Source organism: Pantherophis guttatus, chromosome 3 (assembly GCF_059756535.1).
Source record: "Pantherophis guttatus breed Tessera chromosome 3, ASM5975653v1, whole genome shotgun sequence".
Classification (NCBI taxonomy): domain Eukaryota; kingdom Metazoa; phylum Chordata; class Lepidosauria; order Squamata; family Colubridae; genus Pantherophis; species Pantherophis guttatus.
The window spans coordinates 196035433-196054249 of record NC_142065.1 but is presented as its reverse complement, the minus strand read 5'-3'; positions in this window follow the sequence as shown (position 1 = coordinate 196054249).

Below are 18817 nucleotides of genomic sequence, written 5' to 3'. Positions count from 1 at the left end.
TTTTAGTTGAGCTTGTTGCCCTGAAGTAATTTCTAAATTGAACATATAAAATAGTTTTTTTTTTTTAATGGGGTGGTGGTGGATGGGATGAATGCAGTTCTTCACTTGAAACATGCTATGATTCATTTGTTCTTATAAAATTAACCTTATTTGTTTATTTGCCTCGATTTTGACAGAATCTGGGCATCAATAAAACATGCAGTGCAAAATCAGATAAAATTGAGTGGGTTTGTGAAAGATGCCAGAAGGAGATAAGAAAAAAAAAATTATACTGAAAAGGTATAGGGTTTCCTGTTTGAGCAGGGGGTTGGACTACAAGACCTCCAAGGTCCCTTCCAACTCTGTTATTCTGTTATTCTATTATTCTCTTATACAGCTGGTTCTCAACAATCATTTGTTTAGCAACTGAATTTGCAATGGTACTATAGAAAGTGATTTATGACCAATCCACACAATTATGATTATTGCAGCATCCCCACTGTCGTATCATCAAAATTTGGGTGCTCGGCAACCAGCATGTATTTAAGATGGTGCAGCATCCTGGTGTCATTTGATTGCCGTTTGCAACCTTCCCAGCCAACTTTCAATGAGCAAAATCAATGGGGAAAGCCCAATTCACTTAAATGAATGTATGATTCATTTAACAACTGCAGTGATTTGCTTAACAACTGTGGTAAAAAAGTCATGAAATTGGGGATGATTCACTTAACAAGTGTCTTCCTTGGCACTAGAAATTCTGGTTCCAATTCAGTGATGGGTAGCTCCAAGTTCTATCTGGTTCTTGCGAACTGGTAGTAAAAGTGGCGGGAGGCTCCGTCCACCCACCCGGATGTCATAATGGATGATCTGCGCATGTGCAGAAGCGTGCGAGTGTGAGCGAAGTGAACACATGTGTGCGCTCCCGTTGCGAACCGGTAGTAAAGGTAAGTAGAACCCACCCCTGTTCCAATTGTGATAGCAAGCTGTGGACTACCTGTGCCCAGATAAGATTGTTAATGATCAAGACTACCAGATCAAAGTCCTAGAATCTGAAAAGACCCATAGATGGCAGTAAAAAAATTTTGTTTCACTTTGCTGCCACCTAGTGATCATGCAAGATTTTGCAGCCCAGTGTCAACTCTGAAGCTAGCCTGACCGAGGCCATCTTGGAGGCTTCAGAGCTGCCACAATGGTGCTGAGGGATAGGGAAGGGTGAATAGAGATAGCTGGGTTTTTGCAGCCAAAACAAAATAGTTTCCCCTGTGAACCAAGGACATTCCCACAGGTGGCTGAAAAGAGAAGGAGTGAAGTTTCCAAGCAACTGGACAGCACCTTGATTGGATCATGTGACTGATTGCTTGGGAAAGGGGGAAAACTGTGGAAACCTTTAGAGTCGGTTTTCACCAGCTTGTGCCAATATGATATATCCAATAAACGTGTTCTTTGAAGAAACTGCTTGCCTCGGAGTTCTGTTTGCTATGGGTGTATTACTTGGAACCCTGACATTAAACCAACTCTCCAAGGCAAGCTCTTTCCTCAAAAGAGCCTTGGTAGTACAATGGTCTAAGGCACCCTGTTATTAAGCTGGTTATTAAGACCAGCTGCCTGCAATTACTGCAGGTTCGAATCTCGCCAAGGCTCAAGGTTGACTCAGCCTTCCATCCTTTCTAAGGTAGGTAAATTGAGGACCCAGTTTGTGGGGGCAATAAGCTGACTTTGTATAAATATACAAAAGAATGAAGGCTATTGCTTAGCGCATTGTAAGCCGCCCTGAGTCTCCGGAGAAGGGCGGCATATAAATCAAATAAAAAAAGAAAAGAAATGAAAACCCTGACACCCAGATCTAGTGGCGCTATGTAGTGACTAACTTCAACAGAGAGGTAGGATTACAACAATGAAAAGCAACTTCAATGTATCCAGGAAACCACTCGATTTTCCCAGACTGTGCTAGAATACCCTTTGGGTCAAGTTGCAATCTTGATAGGACAGAAGTTTGATTCTATCCTCTGCTTTAAGAAGAATTTCCCAGTGTGGTTGTTTGTTTTTAATGTTGGCTTTCTGACCAGGGAAGGAAGTAATTTACTGCAAAATATCATTTATCAGTGTTAAATTAATTTTTAAATTTTGAGCGTATGGGGAAAAAAAAATGTAAGGAAAAAAAGCAACTCCACGTGAAAGAGCAAACCTACTGCAAAGCATAGACTGCCATCTCCGAAGGCCAATAATTCAAGCTCTTTCATTTTAATTCCATTTTAAAACTCTTTTGGGAAGCGTTTAGAGGTTTAGTCACAAAGCAGCTGCTGAGCCCTGAACTTCCTCAAGATGGGAACAGCTGATCCCAATAAATATGTAGCTTCTCAGCTCAGGCTCTTCATATCTGACCTACTTTAGAAGAGATCTCTTAGAAACACCTCAGAATGATCATTTCCCCCCAAGCAGTTTAATCCATGAGATGTCTAATATTGTTTCAAACTACACAAAACCTTCATTTTATGAGGGTATTTCCCAGGTGGTGTTCATAAAAACACACCAATGCCTTTTCCAACAAGGTGCAATTCAAAAGGGAGCCTCCATGCAGCTGAGTATCTCTAGGGCCATGATGGCAAACCTATGGCATGTGTGAACCAGTCTGAACCAGCAGCAGCCCACTACTGTATCTATCTCTCCTCTCTCTCTCTCTCCTCTCTCTCTCCTCTCTCTCTCCTCTCTCTCTCTCTCTCTCACACACACACACCACACAGAGAGAGAGATATAGCTACCTAGCTACCTATCTGTCATAGGAGCATGGTGCTCACACAGTTAGGATGCTGGGTTGGAGGTTAGCAAGCCCACGTTCAAGACCTGAATGGTAGTGTGGGGTAGGGTTGAGCTCCCACCCTGTGCTCCAGCTCCTGCTAGGGATATTAAATAAGTTCCCAACTGGGCAATGGTGATGTCACTAGCTAATCCTTTCAACCCGGAAGTGCCTCAGTGCTTCTGACACAAAAAACCCTAAAATTTATCATTTCTTTGTCTGTCTCTTCCTAGCCTTACATAACCATCCCTAATTAACTGAATGATATCTCTAGTATAACTAATACAAAATGCATAAATATGCATACAAACCATCATATTTTCCAGAACTCTTCCCTAGAGTCAGTATTACAGGAAAGAGAGAAAAGGAAATGTTTAATTTTAATCCAACTGGATGTTTTCACTTGGATCAATATGATTATGATCGTTCTATGCATACTTAAGCTTGTGTTCCTTAATGTTTTGGCACCTATACTCATCCCATCCTTCATCGTGAAGTATTAATAGTTGAATATACAGGATAATGAAGTTTTATGCAAAAAAAAAAAAAGGCTTTTAGTTTATTTAAACAAAAAAGAATTGAAGGAAGCTGCCTGCACCCAAACTCCTTGAAAAAGCAGAACGGCTAAAAAGCTAGCAAGTTGTTTGCTTTCGCACATACTATCTTTTGATTAGCTGAAATTACTTACAAGATTCCTCTTACTATGCAAGAGGAATCTTGGGATTGATCCCTCTCAACTGAGAAAGTGATGTCCTGGTTCCAACGATAAGGAGTTTATAGCTGAAGGACCCTTTTTAAAAGCTTTGTCTTCCTTGCAGTGACACTAGATGGCGCAGTAGAGCAACTTTACGGCTTTTGGGCGCAGTGAAGCTAAGCTGTTGATAATTATTGCAAAAGTGCTGTGTTTAGTTCAAGTACCGTCACAAAATCTAACAAATTAATTCTGGCACCAGTTTATGAGGACCAGAACTCTCTCATCAAATGGGTAAAATATTATTATCTGTTTGCAGACAAAAGACGAGAAAAGGATTCAGAGAGAAGAAGCAGACCTTTGGGTTTGATTAATAATCAGAAAAGCAAATCAAAACATCTAAGCAGGTAAGAGAGTTGTCCCACTGTGATCCACGCCCAAAGAATTAAGCTGAGGCAGAAATGATCAATCTCTGACCTGTGATGAGTTAGTTAACCAAGACGGTGGCTTCCTCTCAAGCTCCTTCATCATAAAACATCCCTTATTTCTTCCTCAACTGTCTCCCTTCAGTTCTTCTTTTAATCGTGCCTATATCCAGTGGCAGTGAGTTCCACAGGAATGCCCTTGCTGTGCCTGGAAGGGAAGATTTGCAGCCAGAGCTGCACCACAAGAGAAGCCAGCAAAAGCAATCAACCAATGGAACAGCTTGCCTTCAGAAGTCGTGGGAGTTTCATCACTGGAAGCTTTCAAGAAGAGGCTAGACTGCCATCTGTCAGAAATGGTGTAAGGTCTTCTGCTTGGGGAGGGGGGGTTGGACTAGATGATTTACAAGGTCCCTTCCAACTCTGTTAATCTGAATCTGAATCCAAGACTGGATAGCTACTACTTCTTTTGGTGAACTGTGGGTAATCTTCGACTTGCTACAACTGAGCACCAAATTTCTCTTGCTAACCAAGACAGTTGTTAAGTCAGTTTTGCTCCATTTTACAGCCTTTCTGGCCACAGTTGTTAAGTGAATCACTGCAGTTGTTAAGTTAGTCACATGGTTGTTAAGTGAATCGGGGTCCCCCGGTAATTTTGCTGTTCAGAAGATCACAAAAGGGATCCCATGACACCTCCCCCCCCCAATGCAGTGCAACCATCATAAATACATACAGTACCAGTTGTTAAGCATCTGAATTTTTATCACATGGTCACGGGAACGTTCCAACAGTCATAAATGGAGTCTGGATAGCTCAGCAGACTAATGCATTGTAATTTAACTCCAGCTGTCTGCAATTAGTAAGTTCGAATCTCGCCAGGCTCAAGGTTGACTCAGCCTTCCATCCTTTCTAAGATAGGTAAATTGAGGATCCAGTTGTGGGGGCAATAAGCTGACTTTGTATAAATATACAAAAGGATGAAGGCTATTGCTTAACGCATTGTAAGTCGCCCTGAGTCTCCGGAGAAGGGTGGCACATAAATCAAATTAAAAAAAAAATGTGAAGAAGGGCATCAGTCACGTTTTTTTCAATGCTTTTTGTAACTTTGAATGGTCACTAAACAAATGCTATAAACCAAGGACTACCTGTAGTTACTGCCAATTTTTATTGAAAGGATCACTTCTCTAATCCATTGTTTTACTTCTTTACTTCCTTTAAATTTTTTCTATTGTAGCATGGCAAATTTTATATTCTGCTCATTAAATTTCTGCTCATAGAAATGTATTTGCATCAATTTCCCAGTTCCCAGTTTCATTTGTGGCCCTCGGTAATCTTTTACTTAAGTGTCCTTTTCAGAACTCTTAAAAAAAAAAAGCATAAATATTGTATAGTATAGTTTTCCCTATAACGCTGAAATTAAAAGTTAAGAAGGCTGGTTGTTTCAGGAAGCTTTGGGAGATAAAATAGATTTGCTGTTATGAAATTTCTGATTGTTTGTAAGGACAGCATTTTCTTGGCACAATGGCAGTAATGATTATCAAGAACTATTGTTACAGATTTTTTTGAACCTTTTGTGACAAAGGTGAAATATATACAACGATGAGAGCAACGGATTGCAAGTAATGTAATTTATAAGCCCGAGCGATGAATAAAATATAGAATGTGTTGTTTATCGACCATTGATAGATTGGACGTCGTTGAGTAGGTGTCTAAATATGCAAAGAGAGAACTTAGTATCAAAATGACAAAAATATACATATGTTCTGCCCAAGATGTGGTAAGATGAAATGAAAGCAGTCAGCTATTTCATGAGCTCACTAGGTTTTGTACGTATAAGGGATTTTTTAGAGAACTGCAGATGTGAGAGGATAATAATTAACACTGTCCATCTATTTCCACCTTGGTCACTGGTAATGATATCATTAGAGTAGGTAATTTAAAAACTGGCCATCAACTTCGTCTGTTTATCCAATAATTACTAAATGACAGAAATGTTGATAGCCTATTCAGTGCCTCTGAGGTGTTTTTTTTTTTAAAGTTCATTAACTGACAATTCTAACTGCAAGCAGAGTTTGTTATTCATATTTTTATTTTATGGGAGATTCAATGAAGCAAAGTAAGAGCAAATGAAATGTTGAGCAAGAATGACTAGTAAGGCTCTTCAAAATACAGCCAGGTCTACCATTGACCAGAACAAGACGGCTATAAGCAGCTGCTTGTTGGAACAAAAATTGACTGCATTCTCCTGGATTTTCTCTGTTATCTTTTGAGCAATTTGTCTTGCTTCCATTATGCGAACCTTTTACTCACCAAGTGCCAAACAGGTGCATGCCAGGGGTGGGTTCTAAATTGTGTTACTACCAGTTCTGTGGGCGTGGTTTATTTTGTGGGCATGGCTTGATGGTCATGTGACAATTCTTTAGGATTTAGCAGAGGTACTGGTCTACCAGGCTTTTAACTGCTTGCAGAGCTGTACCGGTCTATCATTTGTTTTTGGAGGCACCGGTCTACTCATTTGTTTTCTTTTAACACTGATCAGCTGTAGGGCGGCCCTTTGAAGCCCCGCGGCAAGAGTTTAAACTCTTTTTTCCCTCTATCCGATCAGCTGGGACTCAGGAGGTAGCAATAGATTGGGGGGTGGGGCAAATAAAAGGTAAGAATAATGCAGGGGGGCAGGGGGACGGGGGGCGGGGGGGGCAGAACTGGTTCGGTGACATCATATCATCACCGCTACCGGCTTGGCGGAACCGGGTGGAACCGGGCGGAACCCACCACTGGTGCGCACGCGTGCTATCCACACTAATGTGTGGCTCCTCCCCCATGCGCTGCACATGCAACTGCACCATCTGCGCATGCGCACGGCTTTCACGCATCTTCCCCCATGTGCTGTGTGCACAATTGCACCATTTGCACATGCTCGCAGGTTTTGCGCAGCTCCCCGGTGCACTGTGCGTGCAATTGCACCATCTGCGCATGTGTGTGGTTTTTGCATGCACAATGCACATGTGTGAATGCCGTCTGCGCATGTGCGCACTTCACGCAAATACTCTCGTGCGTATGTGTAAATGCACGCACATGCGCAGGAGAGCTCCGAAGACTAGTTGGGTCCCCTGAATTGTGTGCATGTGCACCGGAGGCCGAACACCAGCTGGGGCACATGTGCAGCTGCAGGTGAATTGGGCATCAGCTCGCATGCCCGGAAAGATGGCTCTGCATGCCACCTCAGGCATGCATGCCATAGGTTCGCCATCACGGCCCTATGCTAACCTGCTGGCCATCCTGGAAAGGGTCTGTCAACAGCAGTTATGTGAAATGCAACTACCAATACAGTTGGGATAAATTCTCGGGCTAGTAAAAATGCCTTGGGTCAACCTTGATTCAAAATCTTGCAAAAAAAATGTTATTAGCTTCTTAAATGCAAAAGTTAACTAGAGGCAAAATACTTGCAATTAGAACTGGCATTTTAATTGCACCAAGGTTGAAAAAAGCTGGTCCTATTATTGCACTTTACAGAAGAAAGGTAAGTGAGAGAATTCAGGTTCTTTCAACTATTCTAAGATGTTTTTTTTTCCTTTTTTCAGCTGGCGTAACTGAGGTTTTTCCCAGTAATTAAATTAGAAGATGGACAGGTGATTTACAGCAATGTTCAAGTATTAGTTACTTTTAGAGTCCCATTTACTTCTTATTATAGAAATAGTAGCAGGGGTGGGCTGCTGGGGGTTTGCAGGGGTTTGGGAGAACATCTAGCTAAGATTCTGGGTAGTTTCGAGAACCCCCAAATCCCACTCCTGGCTGGCCTCTCACCTCCCAGGAGTCCCCACGCAGCCTGTTTGGATACAGGTAAGTGCATGGCATGCGCGGAGGCTTGGGGAGGGTGAAAAATGGGCCTACCGGAAGTTTGGGAAGTCCAGAGGGGCTCTGGAGCCTGGGGAGGCTGTTTTCACCCTCCTGGAGACTCAAGAAAAGCCTCTGGAGCCCAGGGAGGGCAAAAACGCCCCCCCACCATGGGGCAGGAGGCTGACTAGGCCACGCCCACCATGGACACACCCACCCAGCAACCAGGCAGAGAACCTCTTGCTAAAAGTTTTGAAGCCCACCCCTGAATAGTAGGATGCAAATAATTCCTGTGAAGAAAGTGGGACAATCATTTACAGGTTACAAACTATTTATTAGGACTATCCAGACTTTGAAATGCTTGGAATGAAGTGCTTTAGACGTAGATAGAACACAGCCTATCTCAGCTATTCATTAAGGGAGACTGGCCTTCTTCATATATACAGTATGTTTGAAATCTCTGATGCTATTGCTCCTTCTATCAAATTTGAGTAGAAGTCTGAAAATTGCCAGGCTTCTTTAATGAATAGCAAACAGGTGATGTTCTCACTGCAAAGACCAAAGTACACCATCCAAATAAATTGTTGGAAGAAATGTCTTTCTGGGTTCAGTTCCAAGTGGGGAGAAAGACACTGGAAACATGGTAGCTGCTTGGAAAGATGGTTTTAATGGTGGACAGGATCACATGCCTTGAAGATCTTGGGTGAAGAAAAAAGGGAAGAGATCAGGGGTGGGTTCAACTTACCTTTACTACTGGTTTGCAATAGGTCACATGTGCACTTCTGCGCATGCACAGATCGACCATAATGACATCCGGGTGGGTGGGCAGAGCCTCCTGCCGGTTCTACTACCAGTTCACAAGAACCGGACCAAACCAGGGGCAACCCACCACTGGAAGAGATGCTGAGAGTGCCTGAGTTTTATATCCTCTCTGGGCTTTTGAATTTGAGCTTGTATTCTGATTGGTTGTCAGACTCCCATGGGGCCATGCAGGGGTAACTTTTTAGGTTGTGTTTTTGAGTCTCAAGTTTGGTTGACTCTTGCTGGGTGATGAAGGGGTTTTGGGCAATTCCTATTATGGCTCTGCTTGAAGGATATAGATCTTTGTTACGTTGAATAGACTGGCCCACGCCTTAATGGCCCATTGACAAAGGTGTGGGGGTGAGTTTCTGCCTCCTTTTTAGGGGAAATATTCTCCCCTTTTAATATTTCCTAAAATATCTCTTTTTCCTAGAAGAGGGGTGGGTGCTAACTTCCTATAAAATGACAACAAATGAAAAAAAAACCCTCACTATTTGTAAATAACACATATTTCGAAGGGTTCCCAGTTGATTTAAACCATTGCTGAAACATTGACATTGTGCCATATTACAAGAGTTCTCCTAAATGAAAACATTGATGTGGATTTAATTTCTGAATGAGTTAAAAAAGCTGAATCAATCCAATTCATACTTCTGAGTCTGTTCAGAAAACATGGGTTTGCCAATGAACACATCATGCATGAACCTATCATATCTTCAAACTGGGTGTGAAGATTTCAAATAAACTTGAAGACCCTAATTTGATTCAGTATTTTCAATTGCTTTGAAATTTATATTAATATTGTTTCCTGATTGCTTATTTGTACCCTATGACTATCATTAAGTGTTGTACCTTATGATTCTTGATGAATGTATCTTTTCTTTTATGGACACAGAGAGCATATGCACCAAGACAAATTCCTTGTGTGTCCAATCACACTTGGCCAATAAAGAATTCTATTCTATTCTATTCTATATTTGGTCTGGCATTTCAAGTTCAAGTCGAGTCAATTATCTCAAAAATCAATCTCGGCATCCAAGTATATCCAGGAACAACTACTAATGTCAAATTTTAAAGGACACTAGAATCCCCCAATGTTGCAATTATTTCATTTCCCCCCCTACAAATGTCCTCGAGATAAATATAGTTTTAAAAATGTTCTCAGTTGTATTCTTTTTCCCCAGAATGACCTGTCCATTATTTTGAGCTGGGAAAAGTAAAATGGCAATTGGTAAAAAAACATAAACAAAGAACATTACTGGCCAAATGTTTCTACATCTTTTGCAATCCATTTAACTGATACAGTATCTACAATGTTAAGAAGGAAAAGAAAAATAACAACTGTGAGTTTAGGCCAGTCTTGTGAAACTGATGCACTAAGCTCAATGTAGCAGTGGCAGTGTATTCTAAATTTATCCAGAACATAACGGATTAAAAGATAAGAGCCATGATGAAATGAATGCTGTATTGCAGGCTAAGTCTGTCTACTGCCAGGAGTGCGATCCTGATCGGCTCAAGATTGACTCAACCTTCCATCTTTCCAAAGATGGAGGTAAAAGGAGGACCCAGATTATTGGGACAATATGCTGACTCTGTAAACCGCTTAGAAAGTACTATGAACTGGTATATAAATCTAAATGCTATTGCTAAAAGGGGCAGTGTTCAATAGATTTTTAATTATCTGTTTTTTTAAAAATGGAATATTAGTATTCACTAACGCTCAAGAGAACCGCAGCCCAAAAAAGTAACGGGAAAAAATGTGTAAAAGAATTGGAAATATTATTCAAATTCTGAACAATAACAGATATAATATTCTGATCCAAAAGGGACAGATGTAATGCTGTGATCCAAGGCCCACACATTTGCACATGTATGTAACTTCAACACACATACAAAAGAGGTGTATAGAAGACTTTGGGCTTTGATTTGGGTGGGGAAAACCTTGGGTCTTTCAGAATCGGGTTTTCACCAATATTTCATGCCTAATAAATTCATACTCTGAGGAAATCCCAGGCCTTGGAGTTTTGATTGAGTTGAGTCTGTTACTTGGAACCCTGACACTGATGATAATAGATCTAAAACTTAGCATGTACTTTATTGCTGTTAACTGAGCAAACCTAAGACTAATTACTAGGTAGATTTTTAATTATATATATGTGTGTGTTAATAATATATAAAGGTAAAGGTTCCCCTCAGACATATGTGCTAGCTGTTCCTGACTCTAGGGGGCATTCATCTCCGTTTCAAAGCCAAAGAGCCAGCACTGTCCGAAGATGCTGTTACCTTCCCACCAAAGGTGGTCCCTATTTTTCTACTTGCATTTTTTACGTGCTTTCGAACTGCTAGGTTGGCAGAAACTGGGACAAGTAATGGGAGCTCACCCCGTTATGTGGCACTAGGGATTTGAACCGCTGAACTGCCAACCTTTCGATCAACAAGCTCAGCGTCTTAGCCACTGAGCTACTACATCCCTCCAATAATATATATATTATTATAATATATGTTTGCGTAGATTTTCATGGGTAGGTAGAGAGGTATGCAAGTTTTGGTGTATTCGGGTCTTTTTCCATGTAAGATTGAGAGTATCTTGGCGATGTTTCGACGAGGTCCCACTCTGCAAACATCAACTCCATCAACTAATCAAGATGCAACAACACAGGCAACCAACCCGCTCACAGCAACAAAGCCAGCACCCCACACCTCCCCACTAGTATTTATAGAGAGACGGCAGCTCCGATCACGCTTTCCTCGCACAAGCACTAAACCGAAGACACCAGCCTGAAGATGACAAGTGGGACCCTGTCGAAACATCGCCAAGATACTCTCAATCTTACACGGGAAAAGGCCCGAATACACCAAAACTATTAGCAATCCGGTGCCACCTTAGAGAACCATAGCCCCCAAAGAATTAAAAAAAAAAAAAAGCAAGAGGGAAAAATTGTGTAAAACAATTGGAACCTACTTTTCAATATTACTTTGAAAAGGTTTGGCTAGAACTCAATCTTCTCCGGGGGCTATATTCTTAGCAAGTGGGCTTAGCAATTTTGTAATCTCATTTTCAGAAACTAAAGGCCAAGCCTATTTGAAGTCAGGGTCAACACTTGTCGTCTGGCAAACTGAATGCTTTTCTATACAGAATAAAGTATTTCAAAAGCAACAGATTGGATTCTTCCCATCCGCTCACATTTTGTTTCAAAGTTTCTGAAGTAAAGGATGCTATTATTAAGCTATTGGATTTTTTTTTTTAAAAAAAATATTATTTTATACTGTATTATTTCATTAAAAGAAGATTAATGGGAAGATTTTCAAAATGGAAGTCCATATCATTGATGGAATAAAGTTGGATGAAAGAATATTGCAAAGAGCTCCTGATTTGCTCTTATCTAAATATATGCTATCCAGTTATGAGATATCCTATTACCGCAATAGCAAACCTATGGCACATGTGTCACAGCTGGCATGCAGAGCCCTCTCTGCGGGCATGCAAGCCATCATCCACCTCAGGTTTACTGCTCATGCAGGCGCCTGCCTCCCACTGGCCAGCTGATATTCAGGATGCCCAGGGGGCGGGGCACATGGAGACATGCACACATGCATGGGGGATCGTGCATGCATGTGTGGGGGCGGTGGGTCACACATGCATGTGTGGGGGGCTGAGGGAGCACGGGGGTGCAGCGCCCTCCCCCATGGTCTGTTTTTGGGCCCATGAGGCTGCAGGGAGGCCTCCTAGGCCCAAAATGGGGCATGGGGGTCGTGCACGCATGCGCGGGGGCCAGGGGGGTAGTGCGCACATGCACTGGGGTGCATTGCATTATGGATGCCAGCACGCATGTGCGGTAACAGACGTGTGCACATGCTTTTGGCACACAAAGAGAAAAAGGTTAGCCATCACTGTCCTATTAGGAATGACTGGTTATTTGAATGGATGGATGGTAAGGTTTTTCTTCATTGTGTCCAAAAGTAATAATATGAATAATCCCGATCACTATAGAGGAAAAAAAAGTATAATAGGGCAGTCGTACATCATGAAACCTCCTATGCTAATTTTGTAAAAGAGGGTCTGACCCCCATCAGCCACATAAGCAACGTGGGAGAACATTTTTGCAACTATCTATGGAGATTCTCATCATCCAGGTGACTCGTTGACCCAGAAGTACTTTTTCAAAAGGCAGCTGGACTTTCTTTGCTTTGCATTAAGATGTTTCGCTTCTCATCCAAGAAGGATGTGGAACCTTCTTAGAACTGCTGAAAGGACTGTGTTGTAAACAGGAGATAGGTGGTGTCATATCCCTTCCCCCTCTGTTCAGAGAGGGTTGTTTTTTGTTTTTGTTTTTGTATATAACTTTTTATTATTTTTTATAAAAACAAACAAACATTTAGTACATCTGTCGCCCCGTCCCTGTGACATCTCGGTATTATCTTCGCTTCTTCTTCTTCTTCTTCTTCTTCTTCTTCTTCTTCTTCTTCTTCTTCTTCTTCTTCTTCTTCTTCTTCTTCTTCTTCTTCTTCTTCTTCTTCTTCTTCTTCTTCTTCTTCTTCTTCTTCTCCTCCTCCTCCTCCTCCTCCTCCTCCTCCTCCTCCTCCTCCTCCTCCTCCTCCTCCTCCTCCTCCTCCTTCTTCTTCTTCTTCTTCTTCTTCTTCTTCTTCTTCTTCTTCTTCCAAAAAAGGAACTTTCTTCTATCTTGATCTTTATACAAACCATTTTAATATCTCCTTCTTAAACCAAAATTCTGCCTATCAAATTTTTAAATATAATCATAAAGCTTTTATGTTTTATATCTCTTTTCCAACCAATAATAGAAACAGTTACATATTCTATAATACTCTATCTCTTCCCTATCTTTAATCCTTAAAGTCAATCTATTCATTTCTGCACAGTCCATATTTTTTTTTTTATCACCTCATCTTCCAATGTTCAGAGAGGGTTGTTCAATATTAAGGTACATAGCATCTTTTTCGAACCAACAGTCCCCTCTGTCCAGAATGTGGATTTTTTTCAAAAGAGTGAATTCTGCCTTTGTCTTTCCATCTGCATTTGAAAGGCAAATGAAAGTCTCCTTAGTTGTAGTTGGTTTTCTCCTTGATTAGTTTCCATCCATTACTTCTTTTCCTGCCTTCAGTGCTTTGGAGAATAGGCTGACCCTCTCTTCTTTGTGGCAGACCCTTAGATATTGGAATACTGCTATCATGTCACCCCTAGTCCTTCTTTTCATTAAACTAGACAAACCTAATTCTGTTGTGACCTCGGCTTCCTGAGTCATTAAAACACCTGAGTAGTCCCAAAAACCTCTTTTATTGCAACAGCTGTGAATTACGTTCATTCACAGCTGAGTCCCAATTATTTAGTCCTTCAGGAGAAGTCTTTTGGGATAATCACCAACCTTTAATCTCCCTTGACACGCTGCCAAAGACCTACTTGGCAAAGCCACACGGAGTCCAGAATCAAACAGAGATGCCGACTGGGAACAGAATTAACAATGTTGCTTTCCTGCAAAGGGCCCATGTGCCTTTGCTCCTCTTTTAAGCCTTATGGGAGGGGCCAATCATCTCCAGGCCTTACTCTTTTGTTTTAACTGTTCTTGCCTTTTGGCAGCTCTGCACATGCACATCCTAGGACTGTGATGGCGAACCTATGGCACGCGTGCCACAGGTGGCACACGGAGCCATATCTGTGGGCACGCGAGCGTTGCCCTAGCTCAGCTCCAGTGCACATGCACATGCAGGCCAGCTGATTTTCGGGCCTTCCCGAAAGTCGGGAAATGGGCCATTTCCGGCCTCCAGAGGGCCTCTGGGGAGGTTGGGGAAGGCTGTTTTTGCCCTCCCCAGGCTCCTAGAAAGGCTCTCCCAGGCTCCTAGAAAGGCTCTGGAGCCTGGGGAGGGCAAAAAACAGGCCTTCCAGTCCCACTGTGCCATCACGTGCCAATAGCAGGAAGAGCGTGGGGGATCGCACGCACATGCACGGTAGGGCAGGGTGCACTGAATTATGGGTGTGGGCACGTGCATGCGCGACACTTCTGCGCTCCTCCCGCTTTTGGCACACGATGGCAAAAAGGTTAGCCATCACTGCCCTAGGAACAGCTCCTGCTGTTCCTCTGCCTCTCTGATGTCCGACTCTGGAGGCTCTGGAGTCCGCGCATAATTCCCAGATGGCCCTGGCCCTATCTCTGCATCTGACGCAGAGCCCTTGTCTGAGCCTTCCCTATACTCCAGGACTGGCCCATGTTCCTCCCCAGCCTCCTCACTGTCTCACTTCGCTGCCAGCTTTGCAGGCTGCTGGTGGACAACAACAAATTCCTTCAACTGTTCTTCATATGTTTTATCCTTCAGTCCCCTAATTATTTTTGTTGCTTTTCTTGCTATTCTTTCTAAAGTGTTCACATCTTTTTTATATTGTGGTGATCACAAATGAATGCAGCTGAATGCTGGAAGTAGCAACAGGTGCAGAATGCACTGGCATGGGTACCTTGGGTTCCTCTAATGTTGCACATATAACACCTCAACTGTATCAGCTGCATTAGGAGCTGATTTGCTTTCAGGTCCAATTCAAAGGCAGGTTGTTGACCCATTGACTAAAGAATTTTGATTGGTGAGGTCAAGAAAGACCTCCAAAAGATGCTGTCCATCCTTTGGAATATTTTGATGTTGGGCCCTTTCCAGAAGAACGTTAAGACCAAGGCCTCTCAACTACCATGAGGATCCAATAGTGGTATGTAACCTGGGGGTAATTGCTGGCCTGAGGGTGCTCCCTCCATCTTATTAACTTCTGAACTTTGTTTTTTTAACTTTGTCTATTTTTGTATAGATTGTACAGTTTTTTATTTGCTCTGAGACACTTTGCCAGATCAGCAATGTATTATTGTTGTTGTTAGTTACGAAGTCATGTCTGATCCATCATGACCCCATGGACAATGTTCCTCCAGACCTTTCTGTCCTCCACCATCCTCTGGAGTCCATTTAAGGTCACACCGACTACTTCAGTGATTTCATCCAGTCACTTCGTTCTCTGTCGTCCCCTTCTTCTTTTGCCCTCAATCTTTCCCAGCATTAGGCTCTTCTCCGGTGAGTCCTTCCTTCTCATTAGGTGGCCAAAGTATTTGAGTTTCATCTTCAGGATCTGACCTTCTAAAGAACAGTCAGGGTTGATCTCCTCTAGGACTGACTGGTTTGATTGCCTTGCAGTCCAAGGGACTCGCAGGAGTTTCCCCCAGCACCATAGTTCAAAGGCCTCAATTCTTTGGTGCTCAGCCTTCCTTATGGTCCAACTTTCACAGCCATACATTGCAACTTGGAAAACCATGGCCTTGACTATACACACTTTTGTTGGCAGGGTGATGTCTCTGCTCATTTGATAAATATATGAAATAAATTTCTAATATTCACAGCACTTTATGTTTTAAATGATAAGTAAGTTCTGATTTGTGAATTGGCGTCAGATAACCTGGTTAGGCAAATTTGTAATAAAATTAAGACTCAAGAGAATTAGTTTTCATCCCATTTATGCTTTTTACACACCTGTGTGTGCTGCCATTGTGTTGTGACCAAACCCAGCCTTAGCTTAGTTTGAAAATGGAAAAAAACAGATAATTAGCAGCTAGTTTTCTTTCTAGACTTATCAGATACTTTCTACCTCTTGAAAAGCTATCCCTGTAATTTCTTATATGGGCATAGAAATAAGAGTATATTGAACTTAATTGAATGCATTATAATTTGGCAAATCTGTTCATTTCATAACAAAGACATCAATTTGTCACTACTAATATTAGAATAAGAATGGGATAGGGATTAATGCGATCATTTTAAAGGTTAACCACGTTTTATTCATTAAATATCTGTATTTAATTAAATTTGTGATCTTTTTCTTTTCTAATCTGTCTCATTTTCAGAATAGCCCATAGCAGCCATTTTGAGTGGATATTAGACAGGTCTTCAGAATCCCAAATCTCATAAACTTTTCCTGAATTAGCTTTATGTTACTTTCATGCAAATCGGTGCCCTATTTTTCAGTAATGCATTTGGTCTGGTTCAGCACTGCAGAAGTGGCAATTGCAGTGAACAAAACTGGGTCCCTATTATATACTTTTTGAAAATATTCAACAATACCTATCTCTAAAGCTGTTGTAGAAATAAATTCTGAACTGAAATGTTTGTTGGACTAATCCTCTCTTACTCCATATCTGTGACTCCAATAAGCTCAATAAGCTAAAAGGTCAACACGAAGTGGTCAACACCTATTACCAAAGTGGTAATTTCAAAGGACAACATACCTCCCTTTTTGTGTGCCTCTCAGTTCTAGTGCAAAGCATCCAGAGATACCAAAAAGAAGATAATATTTGTCACCCAAGGTTGAATTGTACTCAACAAGCTTGGTTGTTTTCTAAACAAGCAACTAACCAACCAACCAACTAACCAACCAACTAACATCTTGAGTTCTAGAAAGGAGCAGGAGTTGTTCTCCTGTTTCTGTACAGTGGCTAACATCTAGCACTGATGATGCTACTTTGCTGGGTAATGAAAGGTATGCAAGAAAACAACCAAGCTCAGAGAACATTAATGACTCCATATCTAAAAATAGCCGCATGTGATTCCGCAGCATTTTTACTGGGGTAAACAGGAGTGCACCTGTTTTCTAATGAAAAGAAGGACTAGGAGTGACATGATACAGCACAGAAACGGCATTGGTCGCATTGGTGGATGATCTCTGGAGGGCTCGGGACAGAGGTTGCTCCTCTATCCTGGTCCTATTGGATCTCTCAGCGGCTTTTGATACCATCGACCATGGTATCTTACTGCACCGGCTGAAGAGGTTAGGAATAGGGGGCACCGTGCTTCGGTGGTTCTCCTCCTTCCTCTCTGACCGTTCGCAGTTTGTGTTGGCAGGGGGGCAGAGGTCAACCTCGAGGCACCTTATTTGTGGGGTGCCGCAAGGGTCAGTCCCCTCACCCCTTCTGTTCAACATTTATGTAAAACCGCTAGGTGAGATCATCCGTGGTTTTGGGGTGAGTGTTCATCAGTATGCTGATGACACACAACTATACATCTCCACCCCAGACCACCCCAATGATGTCCTTGCTGTGATGTCCCGTTGCCTGGAGGCCGTGCGGATCTGGATGGGGAGAAACAAGCTCAGACTCAACCCCTCCAAGACCGAGTGGCTGTGGCTTCCGGCGTCCCGGTATAGTCAGCTGGTACCATCACTGACAATAGGGGATGAGATCTTGCTCCCCACAGAGAGGGCCCGCAACTTGGGTGTCCTCCTGGATTCACGGTTATCTTTAGAAGATCATTTGACGGCCGTGGCCAGGGGTGCCTTTTATCAGGTTCGCCTGATCCGCCAGTTGCGTCCCTTTCTGGATCGGGACGCCTTGCGCACGGTCACTCATGCCCTAGTTACCTCCCGTATGGACTACTGTAATGCTCTCTACATGGGGCTCCCCTTGAAAAGCACCCGGAGGCTCCAACTGGTCCAGAACGTAGCCGCGCGGGTGATTATGGGCACAGCTCGTTACGCCCATGTAACACCTCTCCTACGCGAGCTGCACTGGCTCTCGGTGGTCTTCCGGGTGCGATTCAAGGTGTTAGTTATCACCTTTAAAGCGCTCCATGGCTTAGGACCTGGGTACCTACGAGACCGTCTTTTGCCACCAATAGCCTCCCACTGACCAGTTCGTTCTCACAGGGAGGGACTACTCAGGGTACCGTCAGTCAAATTATGTCGACTGGCGACTCCCAGGGGGAGGGCCTTCTCTGTGGGGGCTCCAACCCTTTGGAATGAACTGCCCCCAGAGATACGGAATATCCCTGATCTCCGTGCTTTCCGCCGTGCCCTCAAGACCCTGATGTTCCAACAGGCAGGGCTAAACATACAAACATGCGAATGATTTTTTAAATGTTATCTAATTCTGGGTTTTATTTAATTGACCAAACTAAGTAACAATTTTAATTAGCAATTTTATGATGTTTGTGTGTCTATATTTTTCTTGACTGTACACCGCCTTGAGTCCTACGGGAGAAAGGCGGTATAGAAATATAATAAATAAATAAATAAATAAATAAATAAATAAATAAATAAATAAATAAATAAATAAATGATAGCAGTGTTTCAATATCTAAGGGACTGGCACAAAGAAGAAGGGGTCAACCTATTCTCCAAAGCACCTGAAGGCAGAACAAGAAGCAATAGATGGAAACCAATCAAGAAAAGTGTCAGGCCTATCCCAGCTTGGGAGTTTAGGAAAGAAAGACCTTTAACTCCATTTGTAGTGAAAGGTATAATTTTACTAAAGCCAAGTGGTTACA